Source organism: Nicotiana tabacum, chromosome 3 (genome assembly GCF_000715075.1).
Source record: "Nicotiana tabacum cultivar K326 chromosome 3, ASM71507v2, whole genome shotgun sequence".
Taxonomy (NCBI): Eukaryota; Viridiplantae; Streptophyta; class Magnoliopsida; order Solanales; family Solanaceae; genus Nicotiana; species Nicotiana tabacum.
The window spans coordinates 184,793,847-184,820,507 of NC_134082.1; the positions used below are offsets into that span (position 1 = coordinate 184,793,847).

A 26,661-nucleotide genomic window follows, 5' to 3' on the forward strand; every position below is an offset into this window, starting at 1 on the left:
CAGCTGCATCGACCAGCTGTTGCGGCTTCATTTCTGCTTCTAATGGTGCATCATCTCCTTCCTTTCATCAAGGATTCGTTTGGTTTTTCATTTGAGTCCGTGGTGTTTGTTTCGGGTTCAAGAGGAAGGGGAGTTTATTGTTGATTCATCTCCGGTTAGTTGGTTTTGAGTTTTATTTTGTCCATATTTCGTTTTATATTTCTCGAAATAAAAATCGATAAATGTTCGATCCTTGTTTTGTTCATGTTTATCGTTTGAATTAATTTTTAGTTTGCTTCATGTGTCTTGATAATTTAATTTTCAGATTTAAATGGGAAATTAATTAGTTGTTTTTCATGTTTATTTCATTCTAATTTTATTCATTTTTTGTAAAAAAAAAAAGGAATTGTTAGTTTAATGTTTGTTATTCAAATTGAAGTTTTAAATTAATTGTTTCTTCAATTTGTTTCATGTGTTAAACGTATTTTCAGAAATTGTTAACATTGTTTAATTCATGTTCATCTTTGTTTGAAGTTTCGTTTTTTTTATTTAGTAATTTAATGTGAAGTTATGTTTTGCTTCTTAATTTTGGATCATATATCTTTGTTATAATTTTGGTTGGATTTAATTGATTAGTTGAAGATTAGTAATTTGAATGTGTTTATTTGTTCTGTTTAAGTTTAATTCGAAGTTTGAACAAAGTTTGTTTGTTATGGTTATTGAATATTTTCATTCATGTTCATACTTTGTTTGGATGATCTTGAATCCGAATTTTGTATAGTGTGATTTCTTGTTTACCATTTATGATTATTTCTTGAATTGTTCTCATAATCTTGTTTAAAGTTTAATATAAGAATTGTTTGTTGTAATGTTGTTAGAGTTGATTTTAAGTTCAATATGATTGAATTTAGAAATCTTCATACTTTGTTTGTTGTTGGTGTTGAATCCGAAAATAGGATTGTTTGTTGCTAAAATATTGTTCAATCAAATTTTAGTTGTTCTTGGTTGTTCAATTTATGTTCATGTGATTTATTGTTGAAATGTTGTTAAAATCATGTTCATGTGATATTGTTGTTATGATGTTCATCCATGTTCATATTGTTGTTTGAACATTGTTAGAAATTGATCATATTGTCTATATTTTGGTTAAGTTTGATTAATTGATGTGTTATAGCTGATGGGTAGTTTGGTAAATTTGTAATACGTTCAGGGGTAGTTTGGTAATTTCAGTAAGGTCGGAAGGGGTAGTTTAGGAATTGTACATTTTGTAATTGTTTATTTGAAGCATGGGGGACAAAATGAAATGGGGTGGGTTGTGATATTATTATTTAATATAAAGGGGGGACAAGATTTAATTTAAAGGGGAATCTTGCATTATTTTAAAAGAAGCATGGGGGACAAAATGAAATGGGGTGGTGTGATATATTTATTTAATGTAATGGGGATGAGTGGGAAGATAATGGGTTTGGTAGAGAAAAGGATTGATTTTAATTGATTAAAGGGTGGGGATTATATATATAGAGGTCTTGAAATCAGAGGACAGGAGAAATACACAGACAGGAAAAAAACGGGAGAGAGAAACAAATCTGAAAATAAGAGAGAGAAAAGGGCTGAACATTTAAGAGATAGAAAATTCCGAAAAATATTTAAGCTTTCAAATATAAAAAAAAACTAAAAAAAATATTCTGTTTTCTTTTGTTGTTTGAAATCAGAATTAATTGTTGTTTCATAAAAGCTGGAAGCTTTTGTTTTTTTTTTGGATTACTACTCCACCGGTCTGTTACTGGGTTGTTACTGTTGCTGGGCTATTGTTGCTGTGTTGTACTGATTTTACTGCTGCTGCTGATTCTCATATTCATTTTCTTTTGCTTCCAATATCAGGTACACAACTGAAAAGCTGTTTATTGTAATCCGAAATATGAAGCGTGAATACATATGAAGAATGAAAATTTGAAGTTTTAATTTCGTTTTTATTTCTTTGTTCCTTTTGTTGATTGTATTTAAGCTATCTCATGAATTACTAAATAATAACTGGAATAAGAAAATAATATCATAAGTTAGTCTGTAATAAATCAGTTCGGCAAAATAGGTTAATTCACTAGTTATGAAGGCTTCAAGATTATAGGTTGATCATGAACAAGTAGCTAAATTTAGCTAAGACACGAATTTAAATTAAGCATCGTAAATTAGGCATTAAGGCATGACTTGAGCTTAAGCAAGATTAAGAGAACGTTTAAGTCTAATAAACTTTCTAATAAGCTTTAGTAATTATGGTTAAATCTAGTTTCAAATGATTGTGAATAATTAATCTCAATAATATTTTTTTAAAAAAAATAACAATGCTGAGTTTTAATCTAGCTATATTTGTTTATTTTGAATATTAGTTGTTGAATTTTTATTTTATTTATAATTTCGAAATTAAGAGTGAAATTCCTTTTTCATCAATATTTGTATTAATCAAGCAATTAGCATGTCATGTCTTCTTAAAATAATAAAAAGCTAGTAATAAATTAGGCTTTTCTTTCTTTATTTTAGAGACTCATTTTTATAGAAAAATGTAGTTGTTTTAAGATTTGTCCAAATAAATGAGATGAGCCTCGCTTAATGAAATGTATAGATTGCGGGGCCCTCAATAAATGTACATTTAATCGCTTAGAATTAGGGAGGAGCCGTTTTAGCAAATTTCACGGCCCTACCCAAAATAATGATACGCTAGACTCTTTAGGCGCGATTTAATTAATTTTACCTTCTTAAACTCGGATGCGCATTTCATGCGACCCAAATCTAAATCCTAAAACATTGAATAAAAATGTGTTCCGGATTGCGGGTGCATTTCATGTGACGTAATCCAAAGACATGTTTTAAACGATGTTCACAATTTTTTTTTTTAAAATAATAATAATAATAATAATAATAAAGTGGTAAAGAGTTAAAATTGGCACATCGGTTCATAATTGTATTAAAATCAGATAAATAAGCCAAATATGACAGTTGAGCGACCGTGCTAGAACCACGGAACTCGGGAATGCCTAACACCTTCTCCCGGGTTAACAGAATTCCTTATCCGGATTTCTGGTACGCAGACTGTAATATGGAGTCATTCTTTTCTTCGATTCGGGATTAAATTGGTGACTTGGGACACCCTAAATCTCCCAAGTGGCGACTCTGAAATAAATAAATAAATCCCGTTTCGATTGTCCTTTAATTGGAAAAAACTCCTTGTACCCTCGCGGGGGCGGAAAAAGGAGGTGTGACAGCTCTGGCGACTCTGCTGGGGAGTTAACCCAGAACCAGTGGTTCAGGGTTAGAAATTCGAGCTCATATAAATTGTTATATTTGGTTTTATCTGATTTTTACATGTATTGAGCCTAATGTGCTAAATGCTGCTTTTACCGCTTTGATATTACGTGAACTGTGTATAAACTGTGCCGAAACCCATCTCCTCTCTGAGTCTTCTAAATCATAAAGAAGGGTGTACTTCGTACGACTTCTTTTCTGTATAGTGTCAAATCCCAATTTAGAACGAGGTTCGGACAAGTTGCTAAGCCGGTGAAGCTTCTGTATTCCCGGTACGCTACCCCCTCGGCTCGAGCTGTCCGCTCGGGTAAGCCAGGTCTAGAACAAACACCCAGGTTCTGAACCTAGTATAACAAAGCCACATGCCGGATCCCTAGTAGGAACGTTTGTTTGCATCACGTGCATCTGACTTTGGAGGCTCAACACAGGGGTTGAGTCTGTCTAGGACAGGTGCACCAAAAATGAAAATGACCATCCTGATGCATCTTACTTGTTACTACTTGCGCATTAATTTGATTCGGACTTGTGTGTTGACTGACTTGTGAATATCAAGAATAATATTTTGAAATTGAAAAAAAAAATAGCGGTTAGGGAATTGATTGTTTATTTTGAAAAGAAAACAAATACCCAAATACTGTCAAAACTCTGCCGAAATTTTGAGAAAATGAAAAAAAAAATGTCTTATTAGTTTGTTTTATTAAAAGCTAAGAAAAGAAAAAAAGAGTCGTTGTTTTGTTTTGTTTTTCAAAAAAAAAAATAGAAAAAATATATAGTTTGTCTTGCCATGAAAATGAAAATGAAAAAGAGTCTTATTTTTAAAATGGTTTTTTTTATTATTTATTTGCTTATGAAAATGCAAAAAATAAAAAATAAAAAAAAAGTCTTTCATTATATGCAAAAAAAAAAAAGGTCTTTCATTATTTGTCGCAAATATATATAAATCCGAAAAGTTTTTTTTATTTCCAAAAAATATATATATCTTTATTTGTTGCAAAGAGTATTTGTCTTGCCAAGAAAATTCAAAATAAAATTCCAAAAAAGATATGTCTTGCAAAAAATAATATAAATATCTTTATTTTCCATTGTTGATAAAACAAAAATAATAAAAATGTTTTTTTTTTAAAAAAAAAATCCGAAAATATTTTGATACTTCTTTCAAAATTGAAAAGAAAATTCAAAATTCAAAAAATATTTTTTAGAAGCATTTCTTTTATCAAAAGTAAAATTCCAAAAATATTTTTTTTCTTTAGAATAAAAAAAAAAACAAATGGAAATTCAAAAAAAAAAAAAAACTTCCTTTTACTTTCGAAATTCTCAAAGTTCAAATCAAAAGAAAAGGAATTTTTACAAGTCTTTCTTTCAAAAAGAAATCAATCAAAAAAAATATATATATACTTCCTTTCTTCTTTTGAAGCAGTTCTTTCACAGTTCCAATTAAAAAAAATATTAGTCCATTTACTTATTCGCGAGGCTCGAACTACGCGGGTTTGATTCTCACCGGATGTGAGATACGTAGGCAACCCTCATCGGGTCCAACCTCACCTTTTGCTAAAATAGCCAAAAATCAAAAATTTTAATCTTGTCATGAATAAGTCGGGTGGTGTCCAACCTCCCCTTTTGCTAAAATAGCCAAAAAAAAAACATGTCAAAATTTTAATAGAGAAGTCGGGTGACGCTGTTTTATGAAGACATAGCCGAATGTTCCCGAAAGGGACGCCGGGAGGCTGACTTTGCATAAATAGCCACCTTCGGGTCATTTTTAAGATTTTGTCCAGTTGACCCACACAGCCTTAAAAATCTTCGTCCCCGAGGCATTGAAAGGCCGTGCTTGCAATATTGACTTTTCTAATTCGAAAAATGATAAAAAGAGTCATAAATAAGTCGGGTGATGATGTTTTGTCAAAAATAGCCGAATGTTCCCGAGAGGGACGCCGGAAGGCTGACTTTGCATAAACAACCACCTTTTTGGGTCATGTTTAGGATTTTGGTCTAGTTGACCCACACAGCCCTATAAATCTTCGTCCCCGAGGCGCTGAAGGGCCGTGTTTGCAACATCAGGTTTTTAGTATAATTTGAAAAGAAAAAAAAAAGAGTCAGCGGTCAGGTGAATACCGTTTGGATTTTTTTTAGTCAAAATAACCCGAGCCAACTTCGGCCGCGTCTTGAACCGTTCTTGCCGAAATAACCTTAGAGTATCTGTCAGTTGTCGAAAGGTTATTTTCGTAAAAGAATGGACAAGTGTGTAAAGTGTCATAAAATAATCCTTCCCGGCCTCGAATTCATGTGAAATTTGGAAGGGGCCACATTTGCAAAAATAACCGTTTGGTTGCATTTGTCAAATGGGGAAAGAAACTGGCCGTTTGTAAATCTTTTAATTAGAATATGTGAGTTGTTTGATTTTCCAGCTTGTAGGTCATCTCCAAACCTTTGAAACCCAGTTTGTTTTAACATGAAAATTGAAAAAAAAATGATTAGCATTGTTTATCTTTTATTGGGTCCGAACTACGCTCGGTCTGATTCATGCGGGGTCATGATACGTAGGCAATCTCCATAAGATTCGACCACCACTAAAATAAAAAAAATATATATATAAAAAAATATAATAATAAATAAATAAAAGAGAGTGTGGAAGATTTTCAGGGGGGCACAATTGTCTAACTGCTTAGGTACATTGTATCTCTGATACATGATTGTCTGTCCAATGCCCTAACACTAACGTGATGGCTTCCCTTTGATGTGTCCATATATAGAAAGTGGTTGGTTGTGGTAACTCCTCCCTGCAAAGCAAAATCAAAGGACAATGGCTCAGAACCGCAGAACCGAGTGGATCGGTACTGATGACCGACAACAATTGGTCGAACAGAACAACAGGTTGGTAGAAGAAGTGAAAATGCTGAGACAACATGTGGCAGACATGTATCAGGCATGGATAACAAGAAAAGCACCACCCCCTCCACCGCCAAACCTCTTGAACTCGGTCATTTCCCAAGCACCCAACACCATAATGGAAGATTCTCCATACTCTCCATCCCAACCCATTTATGGCAGCTTTCCCAGCTATTCGAGTAGCTCCATCACTCTTCAATGTTTCTCCGCTCCCCAACACCACTTCTTTCCCCGTGACCTCAAAAGTCATACCTCACTTCCCAGGTACCCGACTCCACGAAATGCTTACCCACCCATACAAGCCTAGCAAAAGCCATCTGGATCAGGTTTCCGGCCCTGTCAACATGCAAGAATGAAGAGGTTGCTGAAACGAGAAAAGGCTCTCACCCCTATCGGGGTATCTTATGCCAGTCTGTTTGAAAGGCTAAGGCATGCTGGCTCGATTGAACCACTCCCCGCATGTACTCCAAATCCACTTGCAAGGAGCTTTGATCCGGCAGCACGATGCGCCTACCACTCCAATGTCATAGGGCACAACATTGAGAGCTGTCATAGTTGGAGAAGGGAAGTAGAGAAAATGATCCGAGAAGGGCGGGTTGTGATTAATAACAGTGACATGGAGCACTCGAACCCCCTCGAGAATTTGCCGACGGAGGTTGATGAGATTGAAGCTGGTAATGGTCTCGGCAGTATTGATGCAAAGCTCAGTGGCTAAAATGCCAATTTTGATAAAGTGGGAGGACGTTTCGTTCCTTGGTCAGCAAGAGAGAAGCTTGTGGTGGCTCATTTTGTTGTCATTTCTGTTGTTCGGATTATTAGGGTTATAAGTCGGATGTTGTCTTGTCCAGTTTGTTTTAGGATTTTGTTCTAGATTGTTTTGTTTGTTTTGTTATTTAAACCATTTCACCGGTAGTCTAATACAAAATCCGGTCTTTTATTATTTCCAGTCATCTTTTTGTTTAGTCCTTTTATCATTTTTGTTCAATGCCGATTCTAGGGACATGACATGCGCACCCAGTTTGGGCCTAGTCTTAAAAGTTAATCATAAAACCCTGAGAAGGTGATCAAAGCATTTAAAGGAAATAAGAACGGTTTGAGATTATTTGGAGCCCGAGTCATGTGGAACTGGGGCAAAAACAAAGAAAACAGTTAAAATCAAGATTCGGCAAATTGGCGTGAGGGTCATTCATGATAATGAGAGTGTCGCCCAATGATGTTTTAGAAATAACAAAGGGAAAAACAAATGTTTAACATAATTGTCAAGCCCAGCACCGTCGGAAGAGACTATAAATCTACTGTTTGTTGTGTTGTTTGCATTTGGCATGTTTTGAAGACTGGAATGACGAAGGCATTTTGTTCTGCTACCTAAACACTTTATCCTTCGTTACCCCTTTTTTAGCCTTACTTATTTTTCTTTCATACCCCTCGTTCGGAATCAGTAAAAACGACTAGAAAACGCGAGCATGGCATGAAAACATGAAGAAGAAAAAAAGAAAGAAAACATGAAAAAAAAAAGAAGAAAAGAAAACAACAAAACGAAAAAGAAAAGAAAAGAAAAATGGTAACAAAAAAAAACAAAAGAAAGTCAAATGAAAAAAGAGGAATTGGGAACTACGTTTGACCTGATTCCTCAAAGAGGATACGTAGGCGCTTCACGGCTCGGTCATAGTTTTGAAAAAATATAAATCAATCAAGTAAAATATCCCCAAGCAAGAAACTGGGGCAAAAGTTGCGTTTGTGGTAAATAAATCTAGTTCCGAAAGTTGTAACTAATAACCCAGAATTAATGCATTTTTGAGCCTTTAATACCCTTTTTTTTTTTCTAGCCCTATCCAAAACCCACATTACGGTCCAAAGAAAGACCTTCTGACCAGTCTTCAAAAGATGCCAAGTCAGACAAATGAGAGTCTTACCGGCGAACATAACATTCAGTTCCACAGCAGAAAGGACTCTAATCTCCAGCAGAGAGAGTCATACCGGCAACACTCCAAATCCCCAGCTGGAAAGTGATACAAATGAGAGAGTCATATCGGTGAAAACCTTCACAGGCACCATAAGGCGATGAAAGCTGAGAGAAGAACAAAAAATGAGAGAGACTTGATAGTGAAAACCCTTTGGGCACTACAAGTCGAATAAGATTAAGAATCCAATGGGGAATCGCCAATTGAAGATCTTGAAAGATGATTGACGGTAGAGGATAGGCCACATACGCATGTCATGGCCATTAGAGTCGGTATCTGCGTTTGATAGGTTTTTATTTATAGTTTCTTTTGTAAAAGAGTCATCATTTCCTTTGTCTTTTGTTTTGTATCTTTTATCTTTCTCCTTTCATAAAAAATTTTCCCCAATAGAGTCTGTCCGGTCAGAACAAGTATGAAATGACTTCAAAATATGTCATCAACTTCCCAATTATACAAAATGAGATCTGACTAGTGCATCCAAATGGTGTAGTCAGCGAGGAACAAGCGCGAGGCCAGTGTCAAGAAAATATCCCCAGCAAAAGGGAATTGACAAAAGGATTGACGAGTGTCAAAAGGGATATCCTTGCCAAAACCAAAGTTATAAACCTCAAGGCCAAAGCCAGTGGGAAAATCAAGGAGAGCAATGAACATGATTTGGGAAATTCATACTAGGACTAAAAGGTCGGGGAAATGCCAGCTTCCGAGTTATGTTACAAAAGAAGACGGATATCCCCAGCAGGAAGGGATTATCCCCAGCACATAATATCATCCCCAACAAGCTGTGGAACGCAGAGCAAGGAAGGAGAAAGGGAAAAGCCATCCCAGTAGGGGTATCACAACCAACCAACATGTTTTAAACTAACAAATTTTGTTTGATTTGAAATAGGTAAAGGAAATGGCATTGATGCCAGAAATGCATGCCGCAAGGGATATTATCAAACTGGGGCAGAAAATTTTCCTTCCGCTTAGAAAATTTTCTGGAAGTCAGATACCCATGCGGGAAAGAATAAAGATAACGCCAGTCTCAAGGGAAGTGGTCTTAGAACCAGTGTTGCCCCCAACATAATAAGTTCTATGGAGGAAGTTGTTCCCCAGCAAAGGGATGAAACTTGAGCTCAGTGAAGCACTAGTTCTGAAAGAATCAGAATCCCCCAACAGTGTTATCCTCGACAGCGTTATCCCCAGCTGATAACATTTTACCCCCCCAACAGGTAAGTAAATAATTCCCCAACAGTGTTATCCCCAGCAAGTATTCGAGGTAAGACATTTTCAAGTCTTAAGGATATTTTGGGTTCATCCGCCCTCAAATAGGATATTTTGGGTTCATCCGCCCTTGAATAGGATATTTTGGGTTCATCCGCCCTCGAATAGGATATTTTGGGTTCATCCGCCCTCGAATAGGATATTTTGGGTTCATCCGCCCTCGAATAGGATATTTTGGGTTCATCCGCCCTCGAATAGGATATTGTGGGTTCATCCGCCCTCGAATAGGATATTTTGGGTTCATCCGCCCTCGAATAGGATATTTTGGGTTCATCCACCCTCGAATAGGATATTTTGGGTTCATCCGCCCTCGAATAGGATATTTTGGGTTCATCCGCCCTCGAATAGGATATTTTGGGTTCATCCGCCCTCGAATAGGATATTTTGGGTTCATCCGCCCTCGAATAGGATATTTTGGGTTCATCCGCCCTCGAACAGGATATTTTGGGTTCATCCGCCCTCGAACAGGATATTTTGGGTTCATCCGCCCTCGAACAGGATATTTTGGGTTCATCCGCCCTCGAACAGGATATTTTGGGTTCATCCGCCCTCGAATAGGATTTTATTTTCAAAGTTGTTGTTGAAGCTAGGCGCCCACCTAAATAACGAGAGGAATACTTTTCTTGTCTGTCCATTGAATATTTTAGGCACCCACCTGTATAACAAGGGAATACATTCCACGCCTTTGCCAATAGGAGACGCACTTCCTAAGTCTAGTTCTGCCAATAGGAGACGCACTTCCTAAGTTAGTTTCACCCATAGGAGATGCATTTCCTCCTAAGTTTAGTTTTACCCATAGGAGACGCATTTCCTCCTAAGTTTAGTTTACCCATAGGAGACGCATTTCCTCCTAAGTTTAGTTTACCCATAGGAGACGCATTTCCTCCTAAGTTTAGTTTACCCATAGGAGACGCATTTCCTCCTAAATTTACTTTTACCCATAGGAAACGCATTTCCTCCTAAGTTTAGTTTACCCATAGGAGACGCATTTCCTCCTAAGTTTAGTTTACCCATAAGAGACGCATTTCCTCCTAAATTTACTTTTACCCACAGGAGACGCATTTCCTCCTAAATTTACTTTTACCCACAGGAGACGCATTTCCTCCTAAGTTTAGTTTTACCCACAGGAGACGCATTTCCTCCTAAGTTTAGTTTTACCCATAGGAGACGCATTTCCTCCTAAGTTTAGTTTACCCATAGGAGACGCATTTCCTCCTAAGTTTAGTTTACCCATAGGAGACGTATTTCCTCCTAAATTTACTTTTACCCATAGGAGACGCATTTCCTCCTAAGTTTAGTTTACCCATAGGAGACGCATTTCCTCCTAAGTTAGCATTGAAGTTGGGAGCCCGCCCATATAATAGAGGCATACATTTCTGTCCTTTTACTTTCAGTTCTAGGTCGCCCACCAGTAAAATGCGGGAATACATTTCAGTTCTAGGTCGCCCACCAGTAGAATGCGGGAATACATTTCAGTTCTAGGTCGCCCACCAGTAAAATGCGGGAATACATTTCAGTTCTAGGTCGCCCACCAGTAGAATGCGGGAATACATTTCAGTTCTAGGTCGCCCACCAGTAAAATGCGGGAATACATTTCAGTTCTAGGTCGCCCACCAGTAGAATGCGGGAATACATTTCAGTTCTAGGTCGCCCACCAGTAAAATGCGGGAATACATTTCAGTTCTAGGTCGCCCACCAGTAAAATGCGGGAATACATTTCAGTTCTAGGTCGCCCACCAGTAGAATGCGGGAATACATTTCAGTTCTAGGTCGCCCACCAGTAAAATGCGGGAATACATTTCAGTTCTAGGTCGCCCACCAGTAGAATGCGGGAATACATTTCAGCTCTAGGTCGCCCACCAGTATAATGCGGGCATACATTTCATAATTTTGCATTGAAGCAACTTTTTAGTCTTGTATTACAGAGTTTGGAATCAGTAACCCCACCAGAAGGCGGAAGGTTACAACAGGAATCCCCAGCAGTAAACAATAAAATCCCCAGCACCGGGAAGCAGAAGGTTGCAACAAGAGGTCCCAGCATAAACTCAAGTCCATGTGTCAAAAGGAAGAAAAGCATCGGAAGAAAAGCACCGGAGGAAACACAAGCCGACAAGAAAGCAAGGCAACAAGAACAAATTTTAGTCTAGCCTAGCTTCTTGTTTTCTTTTAAGCACGGTGTAACAAGGAGATCGGTAAGCAGTGATAACAGCATGCAACAGCAGTAACATCGCAGTCCCATGGTAGTCCCAGCTACCAAAAACTTCCCGAACTATATTGACCTGATTCCTGTTTAGCCCAGGATATGTAGAAAACCTTTGAAGCAAAGGTTCGGTCAAATCTTTTTCAAAAAATGCTTCACACGGAGTACTCGGATGGGCAAAAATCGCTTGCTTTATCTTTGCACGAAAACCCTTCGTGTATCCGGGCAAAGAGGGGCAGCTGTAAGCACGTGATTTTTGCCCTATATGAGAATTACTCCCAAAAAATCCAAAAATAAAATGATTTTTCTTTGGTGTGCAATTTTGTGATATTTTGTGATATTTTGAATAATTATTTGTATTTGTCTGTGCGTGTCTATTTGATAAATTAATAAAAAATACAAAAATATGTCAGATTTTGCATGTAGGATTTAATTCTATAGTTGTTAGTAATTAAATTTGTTTTACAATAATTAAAAAATTACAAAAATAAGCATCGTTTGCATTTTTAGCATTTAATGTCCAAATATACAATTTTATGCTTAATTAATACTTAATTGTGCGTTAATTGTTATTGGGAGCTAATTTGCGCTTTTATAACTTAATTTAATTCTTAATAATAGTTTAAGTATTTTTATAATTTAGTTTTAGAGAAATAAAAGAAGAAAAGAAAGCAAAAATATAAAGAAAGTCGGAATTAGGCCTCTTCTTCAATTTCAAGCCACAGGCCCAAAAATTGGCCCAATCTTCCCTACGACCCAGTCCATTTCGAACTGGGTCGACCCAGTCCATAACCCAAAAGACTCAAACCCCATTTGTCTTTCATTTTTACAAAACAAAAAAAAATAAGAAAGAAAAAACCCTAAAAGACCTAAGTCATCCGCCCCCCCCCCCCACCTTTGCTTCTTCTTCTCCAAGTTTCTCCCTAGCATCAATGGCTTCCCTTCCATCCTCCTCACTGCACACACACACACACGTCGTCTCCAAGCTTCCCTCCCATGAACAACCTCAGAAACCATGAACGACCTCAAAAACCACCAACGCGACTTCATCCTTCTCGCCGTGTCGCGTCGTTTTCTTTACTGTTGCTGCACCCTTTTCTCGACACATCTGCTGCTTCAGTGATTGCCATGGCCGTGCTTCAGTTCCTGGACAACTATGCAGCCGATGCCGTGTCGCCGCTACAGCTCTGCTCGTTGCCATGGCTGCTGTCGCGACTGCGTCTTCTCTTCGTCGCCGGCTGTCGCAGCTACTTCCTCCATCGTGCTGCTGCTGGTGCTGCTGCTTCACGTTGCTTTTTCTTTAGCCATATCACTGCTGCTTCTCTTCCTCCTTCCAGCTGCATCGACCAGCTGTTGCGGCTTCATTTCTGCTTCTAATGGTGCATCATCTCCTTCCTTTCATCAAGGATTCGTTTGGTTTTTCATTTGAGTCCGTGGTGTTTGTTTCGGGTTCAAGAGGAAGGGGAGTTTATTGTTGATTCATCTCCGGTTAGTTGGTTTTGAGTTTTATTTTGTCCATATTTCGTTTTATATTTCTCGAAATAAAAATCGATAAATGTTCGATCCTTGTTTTGTTCATGTTTATCGTTTGAATTAATTTTTAGTTTGCTTCATGTGTCTTGATAATTTAATTTTCAGATTTAAATGGGAAATTAATTAGTTGTTTTTCATGTTTATTTCATTCTAATTTTATTCATTTTTTGTAAAAAAAAAAAAGGAATTGTTAGTTTAATGTTTGTTATTCAAATTGAAGTTTTAAATTAATTGTTTCTTCAATTTGTTTCATGTGTTAAACGTATTTTCAGAAATTGTTAACATTGTTTAATTCATGTTCATCTTTGTTTGAAGTTTCGTTTTTTTTATTTAGTAATTTAATGTGAAGTTATGTTTTGCTTCTTAATTTTGGATCATATATCTTTGTTATAATTTTGGTTGGATTTAATTGATTAGTTGAAGATTAGTAATTTGAATGTGTTTATTTGTTCTGTTTAAGTTTAATTCGAAGTTTGAACAAAGTTTGTTTGTTATGGTTATTGAATATTTTCATTCATGTTCATACTTTGTTTGGATGATCTTGAATCCGAATTTTGTATAGTGTGATTTCTTGTTTACCATTTATGATTATTTCTTGAATTGTTCTCATAATCTTGTTTAAAGTTTAATATAAGAATTGTTTGTTGTAATGTTGTTAGAGTTGATTTTAAGTTCAATATGATTGAATTTAGAAATCTTCATACTTTGTTTGTTGTTGGTGTTGAATCCGAAAATAGGATTGTTTGTTGCTAAAATATTGTTCAATCAAATTTTAGTTGTTCTTGGTTGTTCAATTTATCTTCATGTGATTTATTGTTGAAATGTTGTTAAAATCATGTTCATGTGATAATGTTGTTATGATGTTCATCCATGTTCATATTGTTGTTTGAACATTGTTAGAAATTGATCATATTGTCTATATTTTGGTTAAGTTTGATTAATTGATGTGTTATAGCTGATGGGTAGTTTGGTAAATTTGTAATACGTTCAGGGGTAGTTTGGTAATTTCAGTAAGGTCGGAAGGGGTAGTTTAGGAATTGTACATTTTGTAATTGTTTATTTGAAGCATGGGGGACAAAATGAAATGGGGTGGGTTGTGATATTATTATTTAATATAAAGGGGGGACAAGATTTAATTTAAAGGGGAATCTTGCATTATTTTAAAAGAAGCATGGGGGACAAAATGAAATGGGGTGGTGTGATATATTTATTCAATGTAATGGGGATGAGTGGGAAGATAATGGGTTTGGTAGAGAAAAGGATTGATTTTAATTGATTAAAGGGTGGGGATTATATATATAGAGGTCTTGAAATCAGAGGACAGGAGAAATACACAGACAGAAAAAAAACGGGAGAGAGAAACAAATCTGAAAATAAGAGAGAGAAAAGGGCTGAACATTTAAGAGATAGAAGATTCCGAAAAATATTTAAGCTTTCAAATATAAAAAAAACTAAAAAAAAATATTCTGTTTTCTTTTGTTGTTTGAAATCAGAATTAATTGTTGTTTCATAAAAGCTGGAAGCTTTTGTTTTTTTTTGGATTACTACTCCACCGGTCTGTTACTGGGTTGTTACTGTTGCTGGGCTATTGTTGCTGTGTTGTACTGATTTTACTGCTGCTGCTGATTCTCATATTCATTTTCTTTTGCTTCCAATATCAGGTACACAACTGAAAAGCTGTTTATTGTAATCCGAAATATGAAGCGTGAATACATATGAAGAATGAAAATTTGAAGTTTTAATTTCGTTTTTATTTCTTTGTTCCTTTTGTTGATTGTATTTAAGCTATCTCATGAATTACTAAATAATAACTGGAATAAGAAAATAATATCATAAGTTAGTCTGTAATAAATCAGTTCGGCAAAATAGGTTAATTCACTAGTTATGAAGGCTTCAAGATTATAGGTTGATCATGAACAAGTAGCTAAATTTAGCTAAGACACAAATTTAAATTAAACATCGTAAATTAGGCATTAAGGCATGACTTGAGCTTAAGCAAGATTAAGAGAACGTTTAAGTCTAATAAACTTTCTAATAAGCTTTAGTAATTATGGTTAAATCTAGTTTCAAATGATTGTGAATAATTAATCTCAATAATTTTTTTAAAAAAAATAACAATGCTGAGTTTTAATCTAGCTATATTTGTTTATTTTGAATATTAGTTGTTGAATTTTTATTTTATTTATAATTTCGAAATTAAGAGTGAAATTCCTTTTTCATCAATATTTGTATTAATCAAGCAATTAGCATGTCATGTCTTCTTAAAATAATAAAAAGCTAGTAATAAATTAGGCTTTTCTTTCTTTATTTTAGAGACTCATTTTTATAGAAAAATGTAGTTGTTTTAAGATTTGTCCAAATAAATGAGATGAGCCTCGCTTAATGAAATGTATAGATTGCGGGGCCCTCAATAAATGTACATTTAATCGCTTAGAATTAGGGAGGAGCCGTTTTAGCAAATTTCACGGCCCTACCCAAAATAATGATACGCTAGACTCTTTAGGCGCGATTTAATTAATTTTACCTTCTTAAACTCGGATGCACATTTCATGCGACCCAAATCTAAATCCTAAAACATTGAATAAAAATGTGTTCCGGATTGCGGGTGCATTTCATGTGACGTAATCCAAAGACATGTTTTAAACGATGTTCACAATTTTTTATTTTTTTTAAAATAATAATAATAATAATAAAGTGGTAAAGAGTTAAAATTGGCACATCAGTTCATAATTGTATTAAAATCAGATAAATAAGCCAAATATGACAGTTGAGCGACCGTGCTAGAACCACGGAACTCGGGAATGCCTAACACCTTCTCCCGGGTTAACAGAATTCCTTATCCGGATTTCTGGTACGCAGACTGTAATATGGAGTCATTCTTTTCCTCGATTCGGGATTAAATTGGTGACTTGGGACACCCTAAATCTCCCAAGTGGCGACTCTGAAATAAATAAATAAATCCCGTTTCGATTGTCCTTTAATTGGAAAAAACTCCTTGTACCCTCGCGGGGGCGGAAAAAGGAGGTGTGACAGCACATACAAGGAAAAAGTCGTACATGTTGCATGACAAAAAGGAGCAACAGTTACTAGATTGGAAGGGGTCCGACCACAAGTCGTGGTATGAGAAGGAGGACTAAAGGGGAAATATCCTAGACTTTGGATTTATTCAAAGAATAGTTGCCTACATGGCTAGAAGAATATTAAAGTGTTCACAAGAGCTATGGGTTATGAAAATGATAAGTGGATCAGTCAACATTCGAGGACGAATGTTCCAAAGGGGGAAATGATGTTACACCCTATGTTTTCGTATGTTAGAGTATCCGTAAGTCAATTGATGTAAGCTCAGAAATGAGATCAACTTTGAAAGTAAGTAAAGTAAGTTAATCCTTTTATAATGGAGGCTGCAAATCTTTATGATCATGAATAATGAGTATCAAAAGGGTTGGAAAGCTTAGGCGCTAAATGAATTAAAGAAAATAAGTTTCGTCGAATGTCGACAAGTTTGGAATGTTATAACCTATACTTTTGGGGTGAGACAAGGGTGATTAACATGATGATGAGGTTATATTATGAGTTAGTTTAGTCGTATGATAGTCGTGTGTTATGTTTTTAAGTCAAGCAAGTTGTGGAACAAAAGTTGGAAAAGGTCATCACAAGTTACATTCAAAAATGAGTTGAAACTTAGGTTAAATGTAGCTGAGCTTTTCTCCCAACATGCTTTGAATCAAGGGATTATCTACATATGAAATTGAATATCTATGAGTCTATTTTTCAACTCATTAAAAAGTTTATTAATACGATCTCGGAGTATAGAGATATTCGCATTTTCGCGAGACCGCGCAGCTAGTAAGTGACAAGTAGGTGTGTCACCTACATGCCAAAAAGAGAGGCCTCAACTAAGTCAGCCAAGAGGGAACTTTTAAGGGATTATAAACTCAGTTATTTCACCTATCTTTCAGACCAAGAAAACCTAATTGAACCCCTGCAAATCCTCCCCAAAAATCCCACACAAACCCTAGGGTATTCCGAGTGTTACAACGCGATTCTAGTGCTGAAAAGTCCGGACAACTTGCTAGTTTCTCTTTCTCCTTCTTGTAGCCATGTTGAGGAACTTATTTTTGATGAAAAAGTACCAGGTTTCGTGGGTTATACTCAGTACAAGGTAATTTTATGCTTCTCCTTCCATTATCTATGCGTTTGCGAGTTGTAACTCGATCGTAAAGAATAGACCTAGCTAGTTTCGAAAGAATGGTATATTGTTTGTTCTTGTGTAATGGTTGGCCGGTTGTAAACTTATTTTTAAGTGGAATTCATGGCTGGTTTATTGTATAAGAGGTATAATGATGTACTTTTGGTTGTATTTCCCAATTTGAAAGAAAAGACAAGTCGAAATGTGTTTAAGTAAACTGAAAAATTATTTTTGAGTTGATGAACTTATGGGAATATTTTTGGGTTGTTTCATGTTGGTATTGGGTTGTCTCTTTTACTACTATTTTTATGGAGTTGAGAGGAGGAAGGTTGTGGAGAAACACCACATAATGGCAAGGTTGTTTATTGGTCGTTCGTCGTAACATTTTCGAGTTGGTTGACACTATTATAGTTGTCGTGTTGTGTATGAAGTGATAGGGGTATGTTGGGCTGTTTGTGATTGTTTTGACTAGTGTGAAGTCATATATATAGGGGAGGTTCTGTCCGTTTCATTGTAAAATAGGTTGTGGTCGATACATAATAGTTACGACGCTTAAACGATAACGAGAGTGTCATTTCTCTTATTGTAGACTAAGGAGCCGTGAAATTGCATAGCTTGAGGTTGGGAAGAATATACAAGGTATGTTAAGGCACTTACTTCTTTCTTTTGGCATGATCTAAAGTGACATGAACATAAACGGTACGCTAATTCATAACGGATCTACTCCTAGAAACTAAGGTTGTCCATGTTGTTCTTTCCTTATAAAGTTATTCTAAATAAGTGTGTATGATCCTTAAATCCCACTAAGGTTCATATTGATGGTAGGGATGTCCATAATGTTAATCGAAGGTACAATGACCTTACATCACTCCGAAAGGGTTAGAACATGATTCCATGAGTCGAGCATGCATTATATATATGTATCTATTTTACTCTACCGAGCCACGCTATATTCGGCCGGGTATGGCACCTATTGTGCAACCACTGATCAATTGGGTTTACCGAGCTCCACGTGGCCGGGTACGATTCTACCGAGCCTTATGATGGCCGGGTACGTTTTTACCGAGTCCTCTTTGAGGCCGGGTACGATATGATGATGATGATGCCCACAGAGGCGAATGTTTTTAAAAAGTTCATGTATATATATGTATTATGCATTTCATGTCAGTAGCCGCCAGAGGCACTCAGATGTTACAGGTTGTATCTCCTCTATCTCTCTTTACATTACTGTTCTTGTTTATGCTTTCCTGCTTTACATACTCGGTACTTTATTCGTACTAACATCACTTTTGCCTGGGATGCTACGTGTCATGCCCGCAGGTCCCGATTGATAGGTTGACGGTCCTCCTAGTAGGCTATCAGCTCAGCGAAGGTATTGGTGCACTCCACTTGCTCCGGAGTTGCCTAGTTGGTCAGTATGCTTTGGATATGTATTGATTGGTATGGCGGGGCCCTGTCCCGATCTTTATGATTTTATTTACTCTTAGAGGCTTGTAGACAGATGTCAGGTGTAGGGACACTTGTATGGCCTTGTCGGCCTATGTTTTGAGTTTACAAATGGTCATGTCGGCCTTATAGGCCCGTATGTCACATATATAAGTTTGTATATCATTTTGGGTCTTCATATGTTGAGTATTCCCTTATGTTTTATTCTTGTTATCTCATGACCGGTTTTCTGGCTCATTTACTCATGATAGTATGATAAGAAAGATATGTTACGTTAGTACTCGGTTGAGTAAAGCACCGGGTGCCCGTCGCGGCCCTCTGATTCGGGTCGTGACAATTTACAGGGTAAGTGATAATATTTACACGAACTACAATAATGAACAATTCCATAAGAACCCCCAAAACGTGGTATCACAAGTGCATGAGCATCTATTAATGAGTACAACAATGATACAACATCTATTTGAAATACAAGTTAGACAGGGAATATAAATAACTCTGATGGAGACTCTGCATACTGCAGATTGTATCAAGGAAGTGCAACTCACTGTAAAGTCTCCGCAACAATTGCACCTCTGCACCCAGGGGACAACCAAAAACATATATGTATACCTGCACAATCACTACAACAAAAAAGGGATTTAGCGGCAATAAGAAAGGCCATTAGCGGCAATAACAATTGTCGCTATATCCTTTACTGGCCATTGTTAATTAGCCGCTGATGTCGGGGTCGGTAAAGCCTTTAGCGGCGATTGTTACAAATGCTAGTAAACGGTATAAATTATTGCCGTTAAAAACTATAAGCTTTAACAGCAATTGTTTGCGGCAATTATGATGGCTGCTAAACCCAATCCAAAACGGCTAATTATACTCCTTTAGCATCAATTTATATAGCCGCTAAATTTAAAATAATTACCGCTAAAAGTTCATATGTCTAACGGCATCTGTGTTGTGGCAATTAGAATGGTTGTAGTATCCCTTCTGAAAACATCTTAGTTTTTCCTTTCAGCGTCCATTTTTGTGGCTAATATATTAAACTAAATTGCCACTAAAAGTCATATTTTTAACCATAATTATTTTTCGACAATTATAATGGCTACAATATCCCTTATGGAACTATCCTAATTTTCCCTTTTATCGTCCAATTTTATAGCCAGTATATCCAATTAAATTAGCGCAAAAATTCACAATCTATAATAGCAATAGTTTAGCCACCATTAATAATAGTTACGAAATTCGTCCAAAATATGATCCTAACAACAAAATATATTAATATTAATCCAAAAAATATAATATATCTCATTAAATCTTAACAAATAAAAGTAAGTACTAATCAAAAATATTAATGTCATAATAACTTAAAAAATCAACTAATATTGTCTAAACTATTTAGCTAATGTCATTAAAAGAAATCCTGACGAATGATAGTCTTCAAATAATTTCCACAACTTTTCATTATATTGAAATCTTCCACCCACAAAAATATCGAACATCAGACTGTATGACCTGAAATTATAAATTAACTATATCAAAAGATAAAATATAATGTGAAAAAATATCTTGAAGACTCCATCACTGTCAGATTGTTTTTCACCCAACTCACTCACCTAACATTTATAAGCAAAAACAACTAGATGGATTAGTAGGCGAGCAAAATGGATGTGCAAATAATGAAGAAAGTTTCTTTCTTTGTATGACAGAGAAGAAACAAAAAATATCAAAAGCAGAGTATTAACTTGGAGAATTAAAAAGAACTTTTATATGTTTTCTATATCTTCTTGGTACATTTTTAGTGAAATTTACATTAACTTATCGGAAAAGGATATTTACCAGCATCTAGTCTCAAGAAATGCAAATGTTTTGTGCAATTGTTGGAGGTTCAAACTTACCCAACAAAGACTCAACACACAGAAAGGTTTTATTAAATCAACTCACACATTTCATAACTCACTATGCATCTAGAAAGAAACATAAATCAGATAATCAATATTTAAACATTCTATTTAACTTTCTTAACATCTATGGAACTAAAAGAAAAGTCACAATTATCTTTATATTTATTTGAATAACTAAAATCGCCAAGGAATAGTGGCACAAGATTCAAAATAGAGTATGCAATGTTAATATAAAAATCAGAAGTTAGATACCATCTATTTATAATTCCAAAGACAGAAGATTACCAAGCAATTTACAAACCTTAGCTTGGATAGAAGCAATGGCCAAGCTGTCATAGAAAGTAACAAACCGAACCTATGTTACTGTAATGCAACACAAGACATGGCAAGAGGAAAAAACAAAGATCCTCTTAAATCACTTGAAGAGATGACATCGGCTTGCTTCTTAAAGCCATTCATCCCATCACTAACAACAGAAAGGAAAACTCGTTAGGAATTATCACTTATTAAATTTACAACTCTACGCCAACATATCAGTCATTGCAACTGTAGGTGGCTCTTGTGCAGTCGTTCCCATCTCTAGTGCTAGAGTTATGGGTGCTGCTTGTTGTAAATGGCTGAAGTTGTGATTAACTTTCAGGTTTAAGGCTATAGGTTTGTCAACCATCCGAAGAATTCAAGAAGACAAATATGAATTGATTTAAAGACATAAAATGATGTCAATTTAACAGAATAAATAAATATTTTTTCACTATGTGTACATAAGAAGGATATAATAATATTACACATAATCACAATCTGGAAAAATATTATTTTTAAAATGATTCATTACTATCACAACCTTACGACATCAACAACAGTGAAAAAAGAAAATATATAAAAGCAAGAAGCATCTAAGGTAAGCCGAAATACTAGAACAAATTAATAAAAAAAGAAAACTCAAACAGTAGCACCGAAGGATAAAGATGGGTAGTACCATGAGAAGGTTGGGTATTTTCAACAACACTAGGTATCCTTGATGTTTGTGGTACTCAATCATGTCCGTTGTTGGTGTCAGGGATCTTATAAATAAAATTGAATGATAAGGCTACATACTATTGCATTAGCTAGCTGCTTACTTATAATTGGGATGGTATGGTAAAAGATCATGTAGAACTACTTCTTCGGTGATTGATGGTCTAATTTTTTTACTGAGTAATTTCACATGCGACTTTCAACTAGTTAAAGAGAACTGTACTAAAGCAATTTCACTTGATAAAAAGATATCAGGAGAAATTTAATTTCTGAAAATATGCAATTGATATTAAGTAAACTCTTTTTTTGGGTTGTACTTTAATCTATACTATAAAAGCAACAGATCGCAATACTAAAAAAGTATTACCTAATCGTCATTATGTTGAATCTCAATGCCACCAGCAGAACTATTCGGCTCATTAGATTGATCATTATGTGCTTGGACTTCAGAGTAGTTCTGATCATCCATCAATTGCTCAATATATGGTTGGGCTCTAAAGTAGTTTTGACCATCCATCAATTACTCAATATAAGGTCGCACATCTTCATCATCATTTTGTTTAATTACCAGTCGATTGCGACCTCTAGTTTGCATAGTTCCTTTTTCTAAAATGAAGAAATTATCTAGCTGCATTAAGTTATAATAGTACCAGATTAACTCCAACAGATCAGTAGGTCACATGCAAAACAAGAGGAAGCATCACCCTCATCTCAAGCTGTGAAAAACAAACAAGTAGCAATTTGTACATACAAACAAGGCCTTGCGATATAGATAGTTCTAGAGACAAGAGGTAGTGATGCACCAAAAAAAATAATTGTCCAGTGATAATATCACCTTAGCATATTCCAATGCAAGGCCACAACCAACAAAATATAAGTAAAAAAATCACAAAGAATTCACTCAAACATCTAATGATCAACCAATACAAACATAGAAAATACATAGATGACTAACATGCATCTTCTATAAAATGACTTAAATTGAAAGAAAAATATTTATTTATTAAGATTTATTTATTAAAATTTCTGAACTATTGATCCAGAATATAGGAAAATAAAGTTAAATAACTATAAGAATAATTCCATATGAAAAAATATGTTATAAAAGTTAATAATTTGTTTAATTCAAAATCATCGCCATAGATTCGTCAATACTAAATTAGAAAATATATAAAGATTAACTCATTCGGTGAATTGAACTTTGACAAATCGAAGCCATAGACCTAACCAGTAAACAATTTTCATCAATCCAACACCCACACAATCAAATACTACATATTAGAGAGAGATACTTATTGACAGCTTGCGGTGTTGGTTGCGGATACGACTTGTATACTATGAGTTTTTTCCATTAAGTTTATTCCTAGCTTTTTTGTAGTCTTTAGGTAATTTCTAGACTCAATTAATTAGCAAATTTCAACCCAACTCCCATAAAATAAAATCAAAGATAAATAAAGACCCATACAATGAAACATCAAAGATATAGAAAGAAACTTACTTTTTTGGTTGAGAATGTGGTCGGCAATTTTGCTCTTAAATGTCTTACGAATGAGATTATATAATATGAGGGTTACTTTTTTGGTTGATAAAATGGCCGACGATTTTGCTCTTGAATGGCTTGCTCTTGAATAGCTTGCGGAGAGATTGTGTAAGGATTTTTCAATTAAAGTAAGGCAGAATGTCTAAATGGCACTTCTACTTGTCCGCCTTTGTCATTCCGGTCTCGATACTCTACAAAATTTCATCTAAACACTCGTAATTTTCAAAACACATTACTTTAAACTCCTCTGACCGTTGACCAAGCCTATGTGACAACTTCATGACTGAATTGGACACAATACGTGAATTTCACGCGCATAACGAGAGTAAACATAAAAAAATTATACTAAAAAGGATTAAAATAAGAAGAAGAAAATAAAAATAAAGGTAAAAGCAAGAGACAAAAAATATAAGAAAATTTAAAATATCTCTGTTCTTTCTTCTTCCTTCTTTCCCCCTCGGAAAAAAGGAGGTGTGACAACAACGAGCGTGAACCTAAATGATTGGCCTAATAAATGATTGAACTAAGAAGAAAAAAAATAAAAATGAAAAAAACAGTAAAATTTAAAGGAAAAACACTAACCCCCCTTCCCGTTCTTCCCCAAAACCCATCTCCCATTTCTATTTCTTTTTCTCTTTCTTCCCCTACCCGTTCTCCCCCCCCCCCCTGGGAAGTGGAATAACTGGAATTGTAACAACTATAAACATATCTTGCTTTTTCTTTTTTCATGTTTCTTTTTGTGTGTATATGTCATCAGCAGCACCGTTAGTTCATTAGAACACTACAAGACTCTTAGAATTGAATGGACACTACAAGATTTTTAATGGAGTTCTCCGGTGACCGGAGGAATTTTCCGGCGACAACAATGGAGTTGTTGGTGGTAAGGAGAAGAGATGGTGGAGTAAGGAAAAACTAAGATAAAGTCAATAGTTTAATTTCCTATGTGGCACTAGTAATGATGTGGCATCCTACGTGTAGGAGATTGTATTACACTCACAGTAGCCTCCTGTCATAAGCGTTTATTATACACGATTTGAACGAGTGTAAGTGTTCAATTGGCAAAATGTTAAGTTTGGGGACCGGGATGACAAAGCGGCACAAGTATAAGTACCATTAAGGATATTCTGCCTAAAAGTAATTCATGTCCTTTTTTTAGTCTTTAGGCTAAATTGAGAGATTTAGGCGAGAGATGATTTAACGAAAAATAAAAATTGGAGGCATTATTAAAAGTAAAAACAATAGCTTTACCGTATATTCTCTTGAATGGTCATTAAAAGTATACTAATTATCGGTTAATATTTATTGGCCGCTAATATTTGCCTCCCGTGAATAAATTGGCGGTAATTAGTTTATTGTTGCTAAATAATTGCCGCTAAATCCCTTTTTTATTGTAGTGAATAAGTGCAGCAAGTGCAGCATGAGTACGTAAATCAACGCGTACCCAATAAGTATCTAGCCTAACCTCAGAGAAGTAGTGATGAGGGGTCGACATCGACACTTATTAGTGGTCCTATAAGACAGATACAGTAAGAAATAAATAGATATGGGGGTGAGATAAACAAGTATGAATATGTGGTACAATCTTCCTCTCAATAATAAGCTCAAACTCTCGATCAGTTACCTCATCTACCGGAGTATGTAAATAAATAATGGACCTCACCAGATAGGTCATCATAATCCAAATCAGTAAAACTCCCAGATACACTAGCTTTTTGGACAAATAATAGGCACGATTCCATAGGGGTGAGATGTATCTATGATTATATACCAGTGTTTTACGGACCGAAGTGTTTTATAGACTGAATAACTGATGTATCTATGAATAATAGTATGATGATTCGTAAAATGAATTTATAGACTGAATAATAGATGTATCTATGATTAATATAGACTGAATTTATAGACTGAATGATCATACTTACATGAACTACAATGATGAACAACTTATAGGAACCCCCAAAACCTGGTGTCACAAGTGCATGAGCATTAACTAGGAACTATGATAAAATACAACAACTGTCTAGAATACAAATTAGACAGAAAAATGTAAATAACTCTAATGGAGACTCTGTGATGTGGACTCGTAACACGGGATGCAGCTCACCTAAGTCCCTGTGATAGCCGCGCCTTTGCGCCCATAAGATCACTAGACGTATAGGTACCTGCATAAAATGTGCAACAAGTGTATCATGAGTACGTAAATCAATGCATACCCACTAAGTCTCTAGTCTAAACTCGAAAAAGTAGTGACGAGAGGTCGGATTCGACACTTACTATGGCTAATAATAATGTACCAAAATTTTAGTGAAGCATGGATTATATAAATACAGCTGAAAACTCAATAACAAAAAATAAATAAACAGCTCTTTCACTGAGAGTAAATCCAAAATTTAATTTCCTTTATTTAACAAATTAATCTTTCAAGCCAAATAAACAATATCAGTTATAATTGGACTCCAATAATTTTTACGCACGAATTATGCCGAGGTCGTATGGCCCGATCCAACATACAAATATATAAATTGTTCACTACCGAGGGTCGAGCGGCACGAACCATAGATGCATCTATCTGCTACCGAGGCACTCGGCCCGCTCCACAAGAAAAAAAGATATATTAAAACAACCGATTCAAAATTATTAAGGGATAATATTCAAAGAAATACCAATTCTCATTAACGGTCAAGTGACCCGTCCAAAACTCAAGTAAATAAAGTTTAACCTTTTACAATTCCTTTATCAAGTTCCACTATAATTTAAGCAACTAAATTAACAAGTAGGGTGCAAACAACGCAAGTATAACATGATTTGGGTCCTAGACTACCCATACTTAAGCATAATTAGTAGCTACGTATGGACTCTCGTAACCTTGTGCATATCCAGCCCCCACAAATAGAAGCACGTAATTAATTGATTCGCCTATGGGGTTAATTCCCTCTTACAAGGTTAGAAAAGAGACTTACCTCGCTCTGAAGTTCCATAACCGGCTTCAAAGCTCTTCCAACAACTCAAATCGATGCTCGTCGCTCCAAAACTAGTCAATCAATGTGAAATTCCATAAATATACTCTAATACTCGTTGCAACCCAATTTATAATAATTTCCAACTCTGCCCGAAAAGTCGATAAAGTCACCATAAGGCCCACGTACCCGGATTTCGAAATTTTCCGAAGAAAGTCATTACCCATAACATTACGAACTCAAATATATAATTTATTCTCAATTTCATGCCCAAATTCGTGGTCAAAATTCAAAAATACCAATTTCTAGATTTTCTACTAAAACCCCAAATTTCTACCAATTTTCCATGAATTTCCATATTAAAATCTATATATAATCCAAATATTTAACTTGAAATTGGTGGTTACCTTGACTGTAATGACCTGACCGGTCGTTTTGAGCTCTAGCGCATCGTTCGGTGGTTTGAAGGCATGAGTAGCTTCACTTCGGGTATTCTGACTT

The 26,661-nt window shown here is 35.5% G+C and overlaps 1 long non-coding RNA gene across 2 annotated transcripts; it reads right to left on the reverse strand.

Annotated features, from left to right (window-relative positions):
• Positions 1-20,002: 20,002 nt before the first annotated feature.
• LOC107797511 (uncharacterized) lies at positions 20,003-23,440 on the reverse strand. Of its 2 annotated transcripts, XR_012708062.1 has the most exons (3): positions 23,162-23,325; positions 22,031-22,291; positions 20,003-20,260 (listed from the first exon to the last, which is right to left on the reverse strand). It is a non-coding gene; the product is annotated as an uncharacterized LOC107797511 (long non-coding RNA). The 2 variants fall into 2 exon arrangements; XR_001650701.2 differs by having other exon boundaries at positions 20,003-22,291; positions 23,162-23,440.
• Between the last annotated feature and the right edge of the window lie 3,221 nt (positions 23,441-26,661).